The sequence below is a fragment of the Pinus tabuliformis genome, chromosome 8 (genome assembly GCF_031772625.1).
Source record: "Pinus tabuliformis cultivar Carrire ecotype Pingquan chromosome 8, CPIR1, whole genome shotgun sequence".
Classification (NCBI taxonomy): domain Eukaryota; kingdom Viridiplantae; phylum Streptophyta; class Pinopsida; order Pinales; family Pinaceae; genus Pinus; species Pinus tabuliformis.
The window spans coordinates 1629933538-1629955593 of record NC_142294.1 but is presented as its reverse complement, the minus strand read 5'-3'; the positions used below and the strand labels follow the sequence as shown (position 1 = coordinate 1629955593).

At 37.0% G+C, this 22056-nt stretch overlaps 1 non-coding gene and 1 pseudogene across 1 annotated transcript; both read right to left on the bottom strand.

Annotated features, from left to right (window-relative positions):
* Positions 1–2143: 2143 nt before the first annotated feature.
* Positions 2144–2215, bottom strand: TRNAK-UUU (transfer RNA lysine (anticodon UUU)). Its single transcript has one exon. It is a non-coding gene; the product is annotated as a tRNA-Lys (tRNA).
* A 2311-nt stretch (positions 2216–4526) lies between these two features.
* On the bottom strand, positions 4527–5708 carry LOC149242345 (calcium-binding protein KIC pseudogene; annotated as a pseudogene).
* Between the last annotated feature and the right edge of the window lie 16348 nt (positions 5709–22056).

Genomic DNA, 22056 nt, shown 5'->3' with positions numbered 1-22056 from the left:
AAAGGTGAGCAATGTGGTAGGATTCCTTCATATTGAGCAATGACCCAAAACACTCACGAATATCACCAGCCATGGTTATCACATTCTTCCCATAGATCAAAGGCATAAAGAGTTGTTTAACAAGCTTTCTTGTTAAACGAGACTCTACGATAGCAAACTTATGATCATTAATATCCAATTTGTTTCGAAAGAAGAAACGAAGTTCCTCTCTCAAATAGACATACAAATCCTGTATTTCCCTTGAAGGAGACGGAAGAAGATTCGTGAGCCTAGCCATTTCTTGGTTCAGCAACAGATAACTCATGATTTGATAAGCAGATGCAGAAGCATCTTGAGTAACTGGAACCCCATTCAAATCACGAAAGCTATCGGTGGCACCCTCTCTTCTGTTACATAGAATCAGGGCCATGAACTGAAATGGGTCACTCGCCGACTGTGCGAAGTCAATAAACTTCTTGTCTGATGATTCTATCAGTTCCTTCTGGTGCTTGCTATACCAGCTAATAGATTTGTCTATAGATACGAATTTCTTAAATTTGAATGCAGCAGCACTGGCTACTCGCGCTCTGAGATCCCCTTCTGAATCACTGGCTACTCGCGCTCTGAGATCCCCTTCTGAAGCACTGGCTACTCGCGTTCTGAGAGAAGCCTCCCCTTCTGATGCAAATACTATTAAACTTCGAGCCAAATCTCTCTCGTGAAAATGCAATACACCGGCACGGTAGATTCTACCGCGGAAGTCCATGAACGCCGGCAAATAAAATCTATAGCCTTCGTATGCATGAGCAAGAGTTAATACAAACTCCTCATAGCGAGCTCGCTGCACCCGCTTAACGAATTCCCTCATGAGCTTCTCAAAGCTTATCACTGCCTTAATGCCCTCGTCGTTATTATAGTAACTAACCCTCAATAGGTTAGAAGCCTCTTGTAGATTCACCCTCGCTAGACCTCTCCTCACAAGAAGACCCACTTCTTCTAAGGTATCACGATTGCTCTGAATAAAATTCAATACATGACTATTGACCTTAAAGCATTGTGACTGCATTCTATTTAATACATCGCACATCTGCTGTGGATAATGCAATTTAATATAGAAATGGGTAAGGCTCTTAGAAGAGAAGATACGAAATCTATTATACATGTCTCCTGTGAGTCCACTTAAGTACCCACCTTCAATATCTTCTAAAGTTGAAGGGTTAGCTACCTTAGAATTCCAAGGCAACGGCTCACAAACCATGGGAAGATTGAATTTTATCGGAAGAATACTGGGATCAAAGTTACACATAGCAAAGCAATTTGATGGTATAAACCTACCCTTATTATTCGAAACAGGGAAGTCATCCGTATAGCTCAATGTTGTGTTAAGAGTAATCAATTTGCGCTCAACTAATAATTCAACCAAGCTAGCCCCGATAGCATAATGACTCCTTGTCACTTTGCGTTTTGTCCCTTTTTTGGTATGATCCGCAGCTTTCAGCATTCCCAGATGATAAGCTTGAACTCGTACTGCAGACTCAAGCTGTTGGATCAAAGTAGAGACCCTAACGAGAGGTAAACTCTGGACACAGTTGAACACCGACCCTAGTACATGAATCATGATAGCCTCTAATGTATAAGTCCCAAACTTCTCAAGATAAGTTAAATCCTTTTCGGACAGGCAACACATCTCAGTTAGATATAACTTAGCAGTAATCATATCTGTACCTATTAAGTGTTTGAGTAACAACGGAACACTTCGGAACAAAGTCTCCTCATCATAATTAAGAGTGAGATTCTCTATTTTCATCTGTAAACCAACCAAATCCTCCTCAAAGCTCCCTTTAACAGCTGTTGATTTATATACCATCAATACTTTGATGACCTCATCGTGATAGAGATTAACCTTAGAAGCTTGATAACTAGAGCCCGACTCATCTATAAGTTTGTATAAATTATTCCAGAACGCCGACTCAATCAACCCCGAAGCACCACTAAGACCCCTCGAATCAATGTTAAAAATGCCACAATTACAGACAATGAAACGGAATTTTAACGCCACCGTTGGCGACAAGTTTATAGCCTTTGTGGGCTTTTGCATAATGCAAATTTGTTTCATGATTTAAATACGTTTAATTTAAGGCCCCCAACTATGTTGCAACGACCGTGGGCATAGCAGGACTCGAACCTGCGACCATTAGGTTAAAAGCCCAATGCTCTACCGCTGAGCTACATGCCCCGAATGATTCTGAGAACACCTGAGCCTGTGGCACCAACACCTGAGCCTTCGGCCTGAACACCTGAGCCTGTGGCACCAACACCTGAGCCTTCGGCCTGAACACCTCCGGCGGTAACATCATATATATTCCCAATCTTTTATTTCCCTAAAGGGTGCACGATTTCACCGATGACTTTTAAAAAGTCATTAGTAAAATCGTGCACCCTTTAGGATATAGAAAAAAAAAAATCATCTGTTATCAGCTGAGTCCTGGAAATTTCCACAAGCCGGTCCCTCTTCTCATGAGAAGCAATGAGTCTCCCACCACAAGTGGCATGTTGTTGGAGGGGACAGATGGAGGTGAGGAGTGGCAGTGTGCTGTCTCTCCTGTGAGGTTCTATCTGAGGTATGGCAAAGGGATGATCTTCAGGCTGTCAGGTCTGAAGGCACTTCGAAGGTTGATTTAGCTGGAGTTCCGAAAAGGAATCCGTTAATTATCCCTGCTCTCCCAGCATGAGCGCTAATGAAGCCCCTGCGTGTCGCCGTGGGAGTGTTGAGGAGGGATGTATGGGTGGAGGTGGAGGAGTGACAGTGCGTTGTATTCCTGTGAAGCCCTCATCTAGGTGGGGAACGGAACGAAGGCTAATGGCGTCCGACGATGGTCAGTTTGTCGTTTGTTGTACCTACCCTACGCTCTGTTAGGGTAGGTACAAAGTCCCATGTTGTAGTCAATAAAACTGACAGATGGTGGTAGAGTGATTCTTAGGTGAGTTTCCATAATTGAATAAAAGTGTCTGGTTTCCCCCGCCGCCCTGCTGGTATCAGCTATTTGAAGGAGTCTGGTGTCCGTTGTCAGGAATCAATTTTTTGGTTAGGAGTTTTTGCTCAATTTTGGCGGGGTTTATGGATGTTGGCGAGGTTTAGGGTTGTTGGCGGGGTTTAGGGATGTTGGCGGGTAAAGGATTGGGTTAAGTGCTGAAGTCTACATGTCTCATCTATAAAAGATAAGGTTCTTGGAGGGCTCTGAGGGATGTTTGGTTGGAAGGTGGGGTGATGGGGCACCATCAAGGCTGGTTGAAGGCTCAAGGCTCAAGGCTCAAGGCTGGCCGAAGGCTCAAGGCTGGCTGAAGCTATGAATGTTGCTCATGTACATGATTTTCCTCCTTGATCTATGTTGACTGTTGGTTTTTTTTTATTCTATGTGTATTTGGGCTATTTGGTATTTTTGTCTTTGGAGATCATGTAAAAAGTGGTACTTTCTACTTAGCTTTTATATCACTCTCCTGGTTAACAAATCTGGTCGGAGTGAAGCCAAGAGAGCAATGGGATTCATGTATATTCAATGTAACATTTTGATGAATTAATGAACAAGTTTTGATCCAAAAAATAAAACCTAAGTATAATTTGGACAACTTAAGAGAAAGTGATTTTCATCTTCAACCCTCTTAGTGTTAAAAAGCTTGGAGACTCTTTCATCTCATCATGTGAGAATTAACCAAGGACCAATTTCACCGTATAGCTCATGAAAATTTGTTCTTATTTTAGCCATATTTATTTCCTTCTTTACACTACTCAAGTTGGGGAAACCCTTTGAATTTTCAAGATTTGTATTGATCACTTAAATATCTTAATTTATTTATTTCTAACTTTATATCACTACACAATTTCTCTTTAAATTTAGATATAATAATATTTTCAATATTATCTTAATTATATGAAATGACCTAACGGCCATCAAACATTTTTATACCATCCCATTTGAATCAAATTGAGAAAAAAACAAAATCTCTCAATTTCCATATTGTTTAAACATTTTTTATATATAAAATATATATAAATAACATTATTATTATTTAATATATATATTAAAAATATAAATATTTAAATAATTATTTATAAATTTAAATATAAATATTTAATACAAATTTTAATCATTATTTATAAATTTTTAATTTTAATTTTATAAATAATACACATGTTAATCATTATTTATAAATAATTTAATAAATCAAGATTCACATTTCTAATTTCCTGGTGGTAATGTTTATTATGTAGCAATTTTTATACATAAGATCACTTTTATTTTTTATGGCTCAGATTACATTAAAACAATATACAATAAACAAATTTCTTAATTTTATTTTTTTAAAATTTGTTATATTTTTTATTAAAGTAAGAGATTTATTTTACAACCCAGTATGACGTTTAACTTTGTTCATTCTCTCTATCTCTATGGATCTAAATATAAATTTTAAAAAAAAAAATTATACAAAATATTTAAGTGATTGAAAAAAAACAGGCCGCGAACAAAATTTGAAAACTAAGCCTGTGAGATTATAACTCAATTTAATAAAATTTAGGAGTTGTCTATAATGCGACTTTTTGGAGATTCCGGTGACGGAATCCGGCGGAAGAAATTGAGGTTAAATCTTGATTTGTTGCAGTTAAAATGGTTTTTTAACTGCATATTTGGATTCAGCACCCTCGAAAACCCCTGGGACGCTTTCATTGTGCAGAAACTAGCTATCAAATGTGCGATTCCAATAAATTCCTGCCGGATTTCTACCGGAAAAACCCGCCGGAAAAACTTTCAAAAAATCGCGTTATAGACAACTGCTAAAATTTATCCCTATGCGCTGGAAGCCAATCGCTAAACCAGATCTGTTACAGACACCTCTATAAATACCCGAATTCATTTTCAACAGAAGACGGAATTAAAAGTACATGTGTTATTTTTTATTTGGGAATTCTTCCAAATCATTTTCCAGGGCGTTGTTGAGCCATTTATAGGCCTCATCCATCAACGAAGGGCTCAATCTCACCATGAGAACGCAGAATTCATGTTCATTCAGAGCCCCGTCGCCGTCTAAATCCCCCTCCTCCATCATCGTCCGCAGCTCTGAGTCCATCAGGGAATCCAACCCTAACAGAGCCGAATTCCTCTTCAAGCTCTCCAAAGTTATCAGACCCAGCCGGGGATCTGCTAGAAGACGGAATCCGTTACAGAGCTCCGCCATGAATTCGCGCTCTCCCAATTTCTGCGCCATAATTGGCAGGAAATCCTCGAATTCTGCCATTATTGTGAATGCCGAAGCCCTAATTGAAACCTCGATTGTGTCTTCAACGCAGGCAAGAGGCCTAAAGCTTGAACTGTGTTGTGAAATGGGGAGGGTTTGTGGTATTGATATAGCCTCCATAGTCGGCGCGCGAAGAAACAGGGCACCGTGACGCGGACATGAATTGTGAGCCGCAAGAAATAGTGAGGAAATTGCATGTGCGCTGTCCAGAGGATTCAGAGCTGTGATGGAGCCATCACAGCTTTAAAGAAAAAGTCGGCCCCCAGGGGTCTTCCATTGAAATTACGAAGGTGGGACTTTCAGTGAAGGCGGGGCGTGAGTTGTTGGTTGGATCCGCGTCCCGTGAGAGAGACGATAGGAGAAGTCAAATGATGAGCATGAAAATCTGTTGTCACCGTTGGAGTTGGAAGCTATGATGTCATTGTACACAATTTCAAGTTTTTTTGTTTATTAAAATCAACTTACAGAGAATCACTTATTGCTCGAGACCTATTTCCTCTACAACTTGGCTAATCAATAGTTTATTGAGCTATTACAGTTTTGTTAACCTAATAATCTTAATGTTTATTAGGCTCTAACTTTGGCATATTTTTGCATTGTCAGTGTAGCTCTTTTGTCTTTGTATTCCTTCACAATTACTACTCACTATCTCTATCACTACATTACTCATGATTTTGACATCCAATCATCCAAAGAGTTGTAGAAGGTAAAATGTTGTGAGTATCTCTGAATTCCCAATTTTTATGAATATATAAATTAGATATGTTTTCTTGATAGCATTAGTAGAACTTATTTTTGTAACTATAACATGTAGATTTGGTAACATATCATTTGTTGGCATATGTGCATTTTAAAAAAACAAATTTGGCCACGTGGCTTTTAATCATAGGGTTTGCAAGATGGTGTGGTTCCTCTTGAATCAGCGCTAGATTGTACCAAGGTAGCACCAAGCGTTAGTCAAAGCCCAAGTGAACAATATGCCCCAAATGATAGCTTCCCACAATGGTTGAACAATGATTCCAATGATGATGAGAATTTCATGCATTCTACATCTTGAAATTCTCAACTATATCAATGAAGATCATATTCTTCCTTTTATCTCCACTGGTTTGAGGTAGTGGCATTATCCTTCGTAATTGAGCAAGTCTCTTGGATCACCACTTCCTTTACATTGCAATTGATACAAATAGAAAGGCTTACCAAGACTAAGATGAGGGGGAGAAATAGAAGAAATAGAAGAATTGATGAACGTTGATATTGTAATTATTTGAATTTTGACATGTTGATGATAATATAAAACTCATGTTCTTATATATGGTGTTATCATTTATCTCCTAGTATTGTAGTCTTCTCTAGTAATGTATGCCAAGTTAGGCATGACCTCTCTCTTGTATGTGTTGCCTTGTTTTTATTAATTAATAGATTTATTGTTCAATTGTGTTGCCTTGTTTTCATTAATTAATAGATTTATTGTTCAATACTTTCCTTAGATTCATTGCATGAAATTTATGTTTGATACTTGGTTTAGTAGTGTGTTACACTGTTGTCCACTTATATTGATATCAATGAATTGCACATATAATTATTGCATAAACCCTCTGACCATATGAACAAAGTGAAAGATTATGACCTATGGCTTTGATAATTGCAATCCCTATAGATGTCAATTCAAATGAAGAACTCGTGTATTACCCACTTAGTTGGTTTGTATTTCTGGATAGAGTAGGATTTAGTCCTACACATATTGTGTTTGCAACTCAAAAGCCTAAGTCTCGAATTGATAATTTAATATAATAAAATTGATGCATATAAATTGCCAGACGTATTTGGCGTTGTTGTCGAAGAGATGCTAAAGGCATTAGAGCATCAATGGTTTGATTCTTTTGTCCTTCCCTTTTTATCTTTTTATTTCTACATCATGATTTTTTGTACCACCAACATTTACAACTTGGAGGAGGAGAAACAATAAGATGAAGGGTAAGAAGATGCATGTTCACTTTAGTGAGTTTCTCTGAGACCTCCTGTTGGAACAATGTATTTCATTGAGTTAAGTGTGCTTTCTTTTACTATGCTATAAAACATGAGTAATTGATTCATGGAAAGGAGAATATAACTTATGTCAAAGGAAACTTGGTCACAACAAGGCCTTGGTAACATAATGGGTTCAAGTACACGGTCATTGCCAAGATTGATTAAGTTTTCTTTGAATGTGGTTTATTTTATTTCTACAAGTTAATTACATTCATATATTAAAAGTGGAAATATTAAAGGATAGGTAATGTTAACACCTAATCATCGGGATTCGGTGAACAACTGTAATTGATATAAATAAATAATAGAAAAGATGAAGAGTCACCGGGAGATGAAATGAACAGTCTCTCCCTCATGTATATAATAAATACCAACCTGAATGAATATCGTGAATTGTTTTGAGGAGTTACCTCCTGGCCTGACATGGTATCAGAGCCAGCTCTATATTTGGCATTACAGTTTGCCCTTGTAACTCCCTCTTGGCCTATGTTCTGCCTATTTTGCAGAACTCGCACCTTTGCCTTTGTTAGTACATTGTCATATGCGTTTTTTATTTCTAATATTATGAGCCCTGTGACAAAGACGAGAGTATAGTGGAGGGATTCTGCATCTTCCCACCCACCAAATACTGGCATCGCCATTCTTGGTCCTCCCATCATAAAAGCGCTGCTCCTCCTGTTGTTGCCCGAAATTTTCTCTGCTTTACATAAAAGCGCTTCTCCTCCTGCTGCTGCTCGGCGTTTTCTCTACTTTACATAAACATTGCTTCTTCTAGTCTCAAGCACAAACTCCGCATACAACACCATACGTACTGTCGACTACTCAACCCACGGTTTTTGCTGTGTGGTATCACCATTTTTGCTGTGTGGAATGCTTGACTCGAATACCGCTCAGCTAACCTATCTCGAATACACTCCATACTCCCGCAAAATAGTTGTTTTTCGCCCTAGAAATCCATCGCAGAGGCATTTCAAAAGCTCTTCTCTATTCATTATTTTTTGGGGTTCGTCACAAATTTCAATGGATTCCAATGGAGAGCAATTTAATATGGTATCGTTTACTTTCCTGACTGATGAAGAGGGATTTCCTGCATTGTTGGCTTCTATGCACCTAGTGATCTGCCTTGATGGGGTTGAAGCATCTCTGTTGGGTTGTTGTAGTGAATTGAGACAGGGTTTTGTGGGGGTTTTAGGATTGGAATGGTGGTCTAAACTTGGATCCATTCCGCTGTAAAGATGACAACGCCTATCTATCTGCTCTCAAACGCCTATGGTAATAATCCTCTCTTTACGTTCAGATTGGATGCTTTTCGTTGATTTGGTATGTTGCAGGAGTTTTCTAGCTCGAAGTATATTCTTTTTTACAGTTCACAGTATTTTCCACAGTACACAGATTTTGCACTGCATTCAATCATATCGAATGTGGGAGTAGTTCTCACTAGCAAGGAGAACTATCCTGAGTGGTCCTGGAAAATAAAACACACCCTCATTTTCAGGAAAATAAAACACACCCTCATTTTCAATGAGTTGTGGAAAGGAGTGTGTGTTGGAGACAGAGACAAAGAGCCACAACAACTTACCTCAGACAAGGAGTTCACTATTTGGGAAAATGAGAACAACAAAGCCTATGCATTAATTGCAGCATCTGTAAGTGAAGAGGCGAGTCGACATATTTCGCCATTTTCAAATGCTTTCGAATCCTTACAAAAGCTGAAGGAACTCTATGACTCACACTCTGCACTTGAAGTTGTTCAACTCATGATTAAACTCTTCACTCTTGAATTACAAAATAATGATCCTCTTGCTCTTGCATCCGAAGTAAAATCTATAATGCATGATATCAAAGCCACTAAGGTTGAATTGGATATTCCTCTTATCGCTTTTCTCAAGGCACTTTATCCTACTTGCTCCAATTATCTTGAGTCATTGCAAGCAAATGGAAATCTCAAAGATTAATACCTTTGACTCTCTTGTGAAAAAATTCGCTGAAAGAGAGAAAGCTTTTGGAAAGAAGACAACCCATGAATCTTCTGAAGAGGTTGTGTGTCTTACTCAAAGAAAAAAGAATCTTGCTCAAGATTCTTCCAGAGGAAGAGGTGGTCGAAGAGGAAGAGGAAGAAATTTCAGAAGCAGGGGGGGCAGACACTCTCAAGGAGAAAAGTCATATTTGCACTGCATACACTACAAAAGAAATGGATCACATGATGCCTCCACATGCAAGTTACCTTGGGACAAAATTGAGCAGCAAAGAAACCAACCCAAAGGTAAAACTAATGACACAGACAAAGATAAAGCACTTGAATCTGCTCATTATGTTGTGGCACAATGTAATATTGGAGTAAATGAAGACTTATTTCATGCTTCACTTGATTCTTGGAAAAATGATTGGTTGCTTGATTTAGAAGCAACTTTCCACATGACTCAGAAAATATTTTTTTGAAGAATTTATTGACAATGTTGATGGAGCAGTATACTTTGCAGACCAATCAAAACTCAAGCCATCAGGGCTTGGCGCAATCAAGCTTAAATTGCCTGGTCTTCCAGACTTTCTTCTGCATCATGTTCTATATCTCCCACAGCTGAAGAGAAACTTGTTGTCCTTGGTCCACATTCGCCAGCAAGGTCACTCCATTCATATGTTTGATGGCAAGCTTGAGGTGAGAAAAGCATTTGACCACTCACTTGTCATGAGGGGGATAGAAGAAGAAAGGCTTCTCAAGCTGCAGGGTACCTCTGCTCATGCACAAAATTTCTCATACAATTCTCATTATGAAGAAGGTACACTTCCATAAAGTTTATTATGGCATGCTAGATTTGGACATTTGAACTATGACAGCCTCCGCTTGTTGAAGAAAAATGGTGTTACTAGTTTGCCTACAATTCCTAGGAAACTTAAGCAATGTGATGCTTGCATTCTAGGAAAGCATAGCAAACAATCTTTTCATGATTCACATTCAAGAGCACATAGAAAACTTGAACTCATTCATTCAGATTATGTGGTCCAATGCATGTTCCTTCTACAAATGGAAATAAATATATGATGATATTTACTGATGACTACACCAGAATATGTTGGGTTTATTTATTGAAGAACAAATCTGATGCTTTTCAAACATCCAAGAACTTTCATACATGGATTGAAAATGATGCACAATCTCATATTGGCTCTATTCGCACTGATAATGGAAAAGAATACACTTCAATGAATTTGAAAACTATCTTCGCCAACATGGGATCAAACATCAAACAATTGTGCCTTATAATCCCTGACAGAATGGTGTAGCTGAAAGAATGAATAGGACAATCTTAAATATGGTACGCTCCATGTTGTTCTTCAAAAATGTAAAAATAATGTTTTGGGCTGACGCAGTTCTATGTGTTGTATATATAAAGAATAGATGTCCATCTAATGCTATCTAAAACAAGACTCCCTATGAAATGTGGTATGGGCACATTCCTTCGATAAAGCATCTTAGGGTCTTTGGTTCCACCTGTTATGCCTTAATACCAAAGGTACATAGAAACAAACTTGGTGCAATAAGTCGTAAGTGTATCTTCCTGGGGTATTCAAACACCTCCAAAGCATACCGTCTCTATGATGAAGTCAATAAAAAGTTTGTTGTATCTAGAGATGTAATCTTTCTTGAATCATCCAAAACTGACAATGTTGTTGAGCGACAACTTGATCGCTTGGATAGATTCGCAAATGAAAAATCATTTCAAAAATTTGATAATCAGATTCCACATCTTGAAGGGGGGATTCCTATACTAGATCAACCTGTGGAATCTTCTTCTGAAGCACTCTCTCCCCCGCATGAAACTCCAACAATGAATGATACTTTAAGTGATGTGATTGATAGAATTGGGAGACTCAAACTTGATTCAGACCCAACTCAATCAACGGAGCAACCTGGACCATCTAAGAAAGGTCCCCCAAAGTGGCTGACAAAGACACTTGAAAGTGTTCATCCTGATGAGGTTGGAAAGACAAGAACTAGAAATTCAAACCAGCAAAATGGAGGTGATGTAGATGACTTTGATTCACCTGTTGATATGGATGTTTCTTATGATTGTGAATTGAATTTGTCTACAGATTTTGAACCAATTTCCTTCAAAGAAGCTGCTTCTCATGATGAATGGAAAGAAGCGATGCAAAAGGAGTATGATGCCCTGATAAAGAATGGCACTTCGAAGCTGGTTGATCCTCCATTAGGAAACAAACCAATTGGCTGCAAGTGGGTCTACAAGAACAAGTATAACGCTGATGGCTCACTTGACAAGCACAAAGCCAGGCTTGTGGCAAAAGGTTTTGCAAAAAAGGAAGGGGTCAATTATGAGGAGACTTTTGCTCCCATAGCAAAATGGGCTACCATCCGAACACTCTTTGCCGTAGTAGCTCAGAACGGTTGGAAAGTCCATCAAATGGATGTAAAAATTGCTTTCTTGAATGGAGATCTAAAAGAGAATGTTTTTATGTCCCAGCCTGAAGGATTTGCTGTGAAAGGACATGAACATAAAGTATGCAAACTTGTGAAACCCTTGTATGGCCTCAAACAAGAACTGCGAGCCTGGTATGAAAAACTAACTGAGCATCTTCTGAAACTCAATTTCAAACATTATGATCTTAATGATGCAACTTTGTTTGTCAAGAAGGTTGGAAAAATAGTTGTATATCTTGTGGTATATGTAGATGATCTTTTGATGACAGGGAACAATGAAAGCTACATTGCATACATAAAGAATGAATTGAGGAAAGGTTTTGAAATGACTAATTTGGGCTATGTTCATTACTATCTTGGTATTGAAGTAACTCAACATCTGAAGTCCATATTCCTTTCTCAAAAGAAGTACATTGGAGATCTGTTGAACAGGTTTGGCATGACAGAATGCAATCCTCTTACTACTCCAATGGAACAAAACTCAAAGCTCACATCCACTGAAAGAAAAGAATTTGAGGATGCAACAAAGTATAGACAGCTTGTAGGAAGTCTCAACTACCTAACTACTACCAGACTAGACATTTCGTTTGTTGTTGGAATCCTCTCCAGGTTTATGCAAAAAACTTGTGAGGGACATTGGTATGCTGCAAAAAGAGTTCTAAGGTACTTGAAGGGAACTCAAGACTTGGAATCAAGTATACACAGGTGGGAAACTTACACTTGATTGGATACTCTGATTTAGACTTCGATGGAGACAAAGAAACTGGGGTATCTACTTCAGGTTATGCTATGAGTCTTGGATCAGGAGCTGTCTCCTGGAGATCACACAAACAATCAGTTCCAACAAATTCCACAACAAAGGCAGAATATGTGGCAGCAACTGAGGCAACAAAAGAAATTGTGTGGCTCAGGAAAATTCTTGAAGATTTGCAGGTAAAACAAGTACAATCGACTCCACTCATGATTGAAAATACCTCGGCAATAAAGTTGGCCAAGAACCCAAAGTTCCATGATCGAACGAAGCACATCAATACTAAATATCATCTGATTCGACATCATGTTGAGGCCAAAACAATCCATCTCCGCCATTGTTCCACTAATGAGAAAATTGCAAACATCTTCACCAAAATGCTTCGAAGAGAAAAGCTTGAAAGATTTAGAACAATGTTTGGACTCACCAACATCCCTTCAGATTAGGGGGGGAATGTTGACATCGAATCATCAGGATTGGGTGAACAACTGTAATTGATGTAAATAAATAATAGAAAAGATGAAGAGTCACCAGGAGATGAAATGAACAATCTCTCCCTCATGTATATAATAAAGACCAACCTGAATGAATATCATGAATTGTTTGGAGGAGTTACCTCCTGGCCTGATAGGTAAAGAAGTTCCACTTGTATTAATCCATTTGTAGGCAAGAACTCTAGACCAACAAGAAAATTTGAAGAGGCTCAAGAACCTGTTGGGTAAAAGAGAGTAAGTTACCACACTATTTTTTTCATATCCTTGTCCAAGTTTAGAATTATAACTAGGGAAGAGTCTGCATCTCAAGAAGCAATTGAAGAGCAAAGGATTCATGAGCAACTTCCACAAGAAGAAGAGCCATAATTTGTTCTCATTCATTTTTGCAATCGTGCAAGGGAGATCAAACGACCATGGACAACATTTAATGGAGAGCGGACATTAAAGCCAGGCATTGAGAAGATTGTTTTCAGATGTAATTTTGGAATTTCAAGTTTTTGGTAATGCCCTTTGGATTAATGAATGCTCCAACCACTTTTCAAAGATGTATGAATTAGGTCTTTATGAGTTAGTTGAGGAATTTTTATTTTTTTTCGATATTCTTTAATGACATCCTGATTTTTAGTCAAACTTGGGAGGATCATATGCAACATCTTTAGGAGATATTAAGTTTCTTAGAGAGTGAATCTCTATATGTTAAGGAGTCTAAATGTGACTTCAGGACAACATAGCTTCTTTATCTCGGTAATATCATAAGTGTAGAGGGAGTAAGCGTAGATCCTGAGAATATCAAGGCTATTCTAGAATGGCTTACACCTACAAATATCACCTAGCTTCAGGGATTCTTTTGTCTTCGCGGTTTCTACAAGTGATTTGTTAAGGGTGTTTCACAAATTGCAGCATCGCTCACAAATTTGACTAAGAAGGGGGCCTTAGAGTGGTATGATTCAACATAAAAGTGTTTTGATCACTTCAAGAAGGTGATGTCCACATGCCCTATGTTAGCAATACCATATTTCTCCAAACCCTTTGAGTTGGAGTGTGATGCTTTGAGAGAGGGGATAAGAGTAATTCTTATGCAAGATAAGCACCCCATTACTTTTGAGAGTACAAAATTAAGAGGTGTGGATAGGAGTTATTCAATTTATCATAGAGATATGTTTGGCATTATGCATGCCTTAGCTAAATTCAAACCATTCCTAGCTGGGGGTAATTTTATCATCAAAGCAGATCATAACAACTTCGAACATTTCATGAACCAAAAGGATCTAAATGATAGGAAATAGAGGTGGGTTGGTAGATTGCGGGCATATGATTTTGACATTGTATATGTCAAGGGGAAGAAAATTGTAGTTGTTGATGCACTTTCTAGGAGGCCTCACATATGTTCCTGGTGGGGATTTCTACTGATTGGAGGGAGTTAATTGCAGCAGAGTGTGCCAAAGATTCATGGGCTACAAGAGTTATGGAAGGAATAATTCTTGATGGTAGATATACAATGGTAAATGAATTGATCATGTATAAGAGTAGAATTTAGTTGGTGCCTTCTTCACAACTTAAGGTAAAAATATTGAGGTCATTTCAGGGTGCACTTATGGCTGCTCACTTGGATTTCTTTAAATATACAAACAAATTTAGGAGATATGACATGGAAAGGACTTAAGAATGAAGTCCTAAAGTATGTTAGAGAGAGTGTCTTACTTGCCAACAAAACAAGAATGAACATACTTATCCAGCAAATCTGCTTTAAGCCCTACCCATTCCTAATAAAAAATGGGAATCTATCTTTATGGATTTCATCACAAGGCTACCTAAGGTACTAGGTAAAGATTGCATCTATGTGGTGGTTGACATGTTGACCAAGTTTTCACACTTCTTTTCCATTTCAACGATTTATATAACAACGCAGGTAGTTGAATTATTTTTCACTGAGATTTTCAAGTTGCCTGAGATGCCCAAAAATATTGTTAGTGACAGGGACAACAAGTTTTTGAGTATGCTTTGGTAGGATCTCTTCATATTGAGTGGGACTGAGCTCACTCCTAGCACTAGATACCACCCACAAACAAATGGTCAAACAGAGATAGTGAAGAAATAGGTTGAGGGGTATCTCGGGAATTATGTTTCTGGACAACAGAGAGCTTGGATCAAATGGATACACCTTCAAGGTGAATATTGCTATAACACTAATCACATGCCTATTAGAAAGTCACTATTCATGGATTTATACGGTTATGAATCTCCCAACTTCATGGATCTATTGTTTGGGTATAGTAGAGTGCCTAAGGAAAAATACTTACTACAAGAGAGCTAGGACATCATGAAGTCACTCAAGGAAAAATTGCTAGAGGCACAAAACTTGGAGAAGTTGTATGTTGATCAACATTGGATAGAGCACACTTTTGAGGTTGGGGACATAATTTATTTGAGATCACATCCATATAGATGGTCCACTCTTAAGAAGCATGGAGAAAAGAAACTCAAGCCCGAGTTTATGAACCATTCAGAGTATCTTGGAGGGTTGGAGAGGTTGCCTATGAACTTGAGCTACTAGCCAACAACAAGGTCCATAATGTATTTCATATATTCAAACTCAAAAAAGCACTTGGTCATAAGATGGTTCCCTCTTTTGAGTTGCCACTGTTGGATGAGGAAGGGAAGTTGATGTTGATTCCAGAGGCCATCCTTGATATTAGAGAGATGACTCTTCATAAGAGGGTCATCAAAGAGTTTCTGGTCAAATGGAAGAACTTGCTAGTAGAGGATGCCACATGGGAAGACGAACATATATTGTAGCATCTAGAGCTGAGATTGCTTGAGGACAAGAAAATTTTAAAAGGCAGACTGTAATGTCCCCTTCCTATCTAGTGGAGTCGGTGAACACCTAGCCTATCAGTTAGCTCCCGTAGGCTATTCAGTTAGGGTTAGGGAACCTTGGAGGCAATTAATCCAATAGTTTGGCAGTGTTTGATGGTCAGTTGAGATCTCATTGGGATTATGAGAAGGATTCCTTTTTCTAGAATGATTTTGAGATAGTTTTCCAATACTTACTATTTTTAGTAAGTTAATTTTGAGCACCGACTAGGTCAGTTGGCAGGGTTACTATTTTTAATATTGTCGATGGGTTCAATTTTGATGACTATCTCATCATTTATATAATTCAGTGGTTTTAAATGAAATAATGATAAGTCATTAATTAATAAAGTTATATCAAAGATTTAACTTTATTGTTATTTTAATATTTTTAATGAAGTGACTATAAGGGCAGTGATAAAGTGAAAGATATTTTAATTAAGGCCTTTAATTAATTGAGAGATTAAAAGTGATTTTATGTAGTCCCACATGGTTTCATGAAGAGGGTTGAACTTCTTGGGAGAGTTATAAAAGCAAATTTGTGGAGTTCATTTCATATGTTGGTTTTTATATTTGATGTTGTCATTTTTTGGAGGAGATTACTTCTTTAAACCCATTGGAGTACCTAGGTATTGTTTATTTTGTAATCTTGGGTATTGTTCATTTTCATCATTGTATGGGGGATATGTTTATTTTGATCATACGTTGTAATTTTGGGTATTGTTCATTTGGACTATACATTGTAATCTTGGGTATTGTTCATTTTGATCATTGTATGGGATTGTTCACGTTGAACATTGTATGGGGGAGATGTGTAGGCGTTACATCTTAGATATGTAGGAGTTAAATATTAAAATTAATAATTAAAATAAAATTGAGTGGTTTACATCAAAAAGGGTTTTATATATATATATATATATATATATATATATATATATTGTTTAATTAAAATAAAAGTGCCATAAAATAATAAATATACAAATAGAGGATTTTGGACTTCAGGATTTCACAACCCATGGTTTTCGCTAATGTGAGACATTCATTGCAATAAAAGTTTTTAGCTAAATCAATGTAAATCCTAATTTCCACCACAAATATCATAATCCTCAACATTTTCATGTGTGATTTGGAAAATTAAACCTCTTAATAAATGCACACTACATGAAGACTTTATAGCTCTAGAGATGCATGTCTTCTAGGTAAAACTTGGAAAAAACAACTTTGCTCACTTTGTTTCAATAGTCTTCAAATAGTAAATTTTTCTATGTTGTATGTTATGCATTTTATTTTCTATGTTTGAAATTTTACTCTTGTATATGAAGAGAAATGCGAGCACGAAAAAAATAAAATCCAATGCATGCAATCCTATATTTTGTTTATATTTTTTTCAACATTATTTTGTTTATATTTTTTCAGCGTTAAAATTTATTAGAATGCGAGCATGAAAAAAATAAAATCCGATGCATGCAATCCTATATTTTGTGTATATTTTTTTCCGCATTAAAATTTATTGGAGTTGCTCAATGGAATAACTTATTGATTTTTGTTTAAAGGATGCAATGATAATATTAAAAACGTTAGTTTTAACCTCCACATGAAAATTTAGTGGAATAACAACTTAGTTTAGATACAACTATTATTGAGTTTTATTTAAGAGATACAATGATAATATTAAAAATAAAATTAAACATGGATAATTAATATACTCTACTCATGAAAAGACAAAATATATATTCTTATTAGATTTTACGATATAATAAGGGAGCTTATTACGTTTTCCAATCTAACAACAAAACTTCAAATAAACTGTCTTAACTCCATAAAATATATACTACATAAAAACCATTTAAAAAATATTTTATTTTCATATATATATAACTAGCATTTGCACCAGATGTTGCAAAGAAAACGCCGTAAGGCATAAAGTGTGGAAATCCATTATCCATGTAGTGTGTGCATTATTCAACAAGGTGGATCTCTTTAAATTTGTTGCAAACATTTATGTTATTGCATTGCTAATTTATTTAGAATCTACTACTACCTCCTCTTCTTGGAATATTAAATTTCTTATCACCCCATGATGACAATCCCTCTAATTATTGGAATCACAATTCTTTCCACTTTAGTGGGTTTACCGTCAACCTAAAGAAACATGAATTTGAGTCACTCAACTAAAAAGAAATTGCTAAATTGCTATTTATCATGTTTTGAGTAAAAACAATTAATAACTCATATTTACAACCCTTGAAATATTTACAACCTTTTAAGTCTTGTATTTATAACTCATATTTATAACCCTTTAAAATGAAACTAACTATCTATATTTTTATTAATAATAAAAAGAATCTTCTTTATAAAACTGACACTCACATGCTACTCCTATTGAAAAGGAATCAATACTCTTTGATAAGCAATATTCTTTGATAAGCGGGGAAAGCATTATACTCGACCTCAGGGAACTCAGTGGGCAAAATTATCAATAACTAGTTAATATTGATTTGCATCAATTTCTTTTGGTCCAACTAGCAATTAAAATCCATCCCCTGCCACTGCAACAATAATACACCATATATCACCTTCCCATTAAAACTGAGAATGAGCTGCAAATAACTGTGAGAACGCGGATGCCTCATAAGCATGGAGTTAAGTTTGATCCCTGAGCTTTGCTACAATCCTCAACTGTAGAAATATTGAAATTTTTAAGAAGACTCTGGCCATTTCATAAGCAGCTGACTTGACAGCAGAGTTTGTCTGTTGCTGAGTCCCAATCATAGAGATGTCTATATGAGTTATGTCAATGTCTAAGTAGAGTTGTTGAATATGGAATGTCGGTGTAAGTCCTCATCTCTGTCCAACTTATGTCAAAGCAAGGATGCTACATAGGAAGAAAGAATTGGTTAATCGGTTGTGGATGATGGCATTTTTCCTAGAAAATGCAATATCTCCTTCATTGATTTCAAAACTCCATTGCTTCACTTGCACCTATCTTCTCAGGCTTTCATATTGATAAAAACAATGTAGAAAATTTTGGTTGAGTTAGTTTCAAACCATAAAATCTACCCCAACTTCATCTAATGGGCTTGTAATATAGCCTTCTTTCCCGCATTTTCTTGATTATAAAATAATGTCAAAGTAAAACGAGAGTTAGAAATATTTTTCAACAATAGTCACTTGCATCAGATGATTATTATCTCGCTTGGTTTTCATCCTTATGGCTTAATATGGACGGACCATTTTCTGCAAGATTAGGAAAGCCTACTGTGTCTTTGAAAGATCGATTTGATTAATGGACATAAGTTAAAAATGCAGTGATCATCCTGTAAACAAATATATATACTCTATATATATCAAAGCAGCAGACTGAAGGCACTGAATTTGCCCATTTCAGACTCATATATGATATATCTATTCAAATGTTTACATAAACCAATATTTCATCCACAGTGGCTAAGAGTAGTATATATCAAAGACTGAAGGCACTGAAATTGCCCAATTCACTCATATATCTACTCAAATTTCTACACAAACCAATATTTCATTCACAGTGGCTAAGAGTATAAATCAAAGTAGCAGACTGAAGGCACTGAACTTGCCCATTTGAGACTTATATATCTATTCAAATTTTTAAACAAACCAATGTGTGATCCACAGTGGCTAAGAGTATCTATCAAAGTAGCAGAGTGAAGGCACTGAACATGCCCATTGCAAAATTCAGACTCATATCTATTCAAACTTTTACACAAACCAATGTTCATCCACATAGGATAAGAATATATATCGAAGTAGCAGATTGAAGGCACTGAACTTGCCCTTTTCATATTCATATATCTATTCAAACTTTTACATAAACCAGTCTTTCATCCACAGTGGCTCGTGATTTTCAAATTTTTTATGTATGCCATAATAAGCACTTCACGAATCAACTAGGAATTGAAGGCACTTGCACAAAGAATATAATATCATAAAACCAACGTATTCTTGCACAATAATATTATTGATGATAACACTATGCATAAATTGCTATCGCTTTGTTGTAAGCCACAGCAGGATCTTGATCTTCCTTGGCACAGATGTTACTGTCAGATGGACTGAGATGAATTTTTGCAGCCCCATTATCCAACTTTATTCCTTTTCAATTTTGGGGCCATGAGAATCTGATAGCAGCCAACAAGTTTCTTCTTCTCCTTCTCAACCATCTCACCACCATCTTTCTGCTTTTCTTGATCTTTTCCCTGTTCCTTGCATGCACTACTGTTGAAGTCTTGACAGCGGGATTGTTGTTCTTGGGCATCAACAACATTATTAGGTTTAATGGACAGTAATTTTCTCACAAATGAAGGCCTGGGTTTGACAGGATTCCCCATCAAATCTCTGAAACCCACAACCCCCAGTTGCAGGGATGAATCTGTTCATTCTGTGAAGATCTACTCCATCAAGAATCATGGTGCCAAGGTTGAGAATGCCCTGTGGGTGACCAGAAGGACGACGGACCTGCAGTGCCAAGAAACTCATCCCACTGAAATCTGTGCTCCCGTAGCCCTTGAGGAGAGTGGAAAGCAAGACCCTCACAGTGCCTAGCAGGGTATCCCTGAGGCAACCCACGCAGTATATCTCCATCATCACAGCAGAGGTTTCACAGCGCAGCAAACTCTCTTCCACTCTAAAGATGGCCTTGTCGTTCCAAGTAGGGTTTGCGCCCCCTGTTCTGTCAATTGTGTCGTCAGTTTTTTCTCGAAATTGATCCATACAACACAGTAGGTCTACATCATGCCAACAAGATGCATCTCCTTCAAATCTTGAGCTGAGATGATGTTAAGCTCCAGCTGTGTGTAAGCTTCCCCCATGATGTAGAGTGAATTTACTGCACAAGGAAACGCAATATTCAGAGACCACCGTGATTGAAATTACAGGAGAAGAAATGCCATGAATGAAATCTTTTGAAATCTGAACATTGTATAGAACTGATTTATAAGACAAAACACATCATAGACTCTCTAGCTCATGATGATGAAAGCAGATGGAAATCAGTGCAGAAGGCCACCCCAAATGGTCATGATCGAAGCCAAGAAGCAGAAAAACCCATTCATAGATACAACAATAATGGAACAAGCAAAAACAAATTTGTACCAAATCCATTTGTTGTTTCATTTTAGAATTTTATTGTTGTGATTTCCATTTCAAAACTCCATTACTTCACCTGCACCTATAGTCTCAGGCTCTCATATTCATAAAAACAATGTACAAAATTTTGCTTGAGTTAGTTTTAGATTATAAAATCTACCCATTTCAAAACTCCATTGCTTCACCTGCACCTATCTTCTTAGAATATCATATTGATAAAATCAATGTCGAAAATTTTGGTTGTTAGTGTTAGACTATAGAATGGAGGGTTAGGAAGTGGTCGCCATCGGGGTCTCAGTCCTCGATACAGGTGTAGTTCAAGTTATGGTCGTCGTTCTCTAAGACGTTGATGTTTCAAACCTATATGGGGACGAAGTATTAGCAGGTCACCTCCACCTCGTCATGATCATCGAGTTCAACCTTGCGATCATGTCTTCTGCTTCTGGTGTGTTCACTGTGCCATGAACTATCATAGAGTCATATTGTTCACTCTGTAGGAGTCCATACAATCATTTTCCAAAAGTGTGAATTTCTTGACTTTATTCTCTTGAAAGAATTTCTTAAGGATTATAGACAAAAAGCAGAACACATACAAGAAGAAGAGTGAAAAATGAAGATATTCTCTCCCGAACTTGATGATCCTGAAACTGCTAAAATCATGTATGGTTCAAAGTTGAATGGCTCAGAAACTGCTACAAATTTTAGGGAATCTTTACAAGAAAAATCACTTTTAGAATTGAGCACTACAACAAAAAGCACGGATAGTATTTACTCATCGGTGCTATTAGGAAGGGAACTGAGTCAATGCATAAATCTTCCTGTCATCAGAGTGAATCAGTTGATGTTGAAACATAAGTGATCGTTAACATTCTTAAAGGAAATGATGGTCCAGGAGGTGTTCATTATGTTTCTACTTACTTTCTATTTTGAATGCAAGATATGTTCCTGTCATCAGAGTGAATCAGTTGATGTTGAAACATAAGTGATCGTTAACATTCTTAAAGGAAATGATGGTCCAGGAGGTGTTCATTATGTTTCTACTTACTTTCTATTTTGAATGCAAGATATGTTCTTGCAACGTAGCTTTATATTCTTTC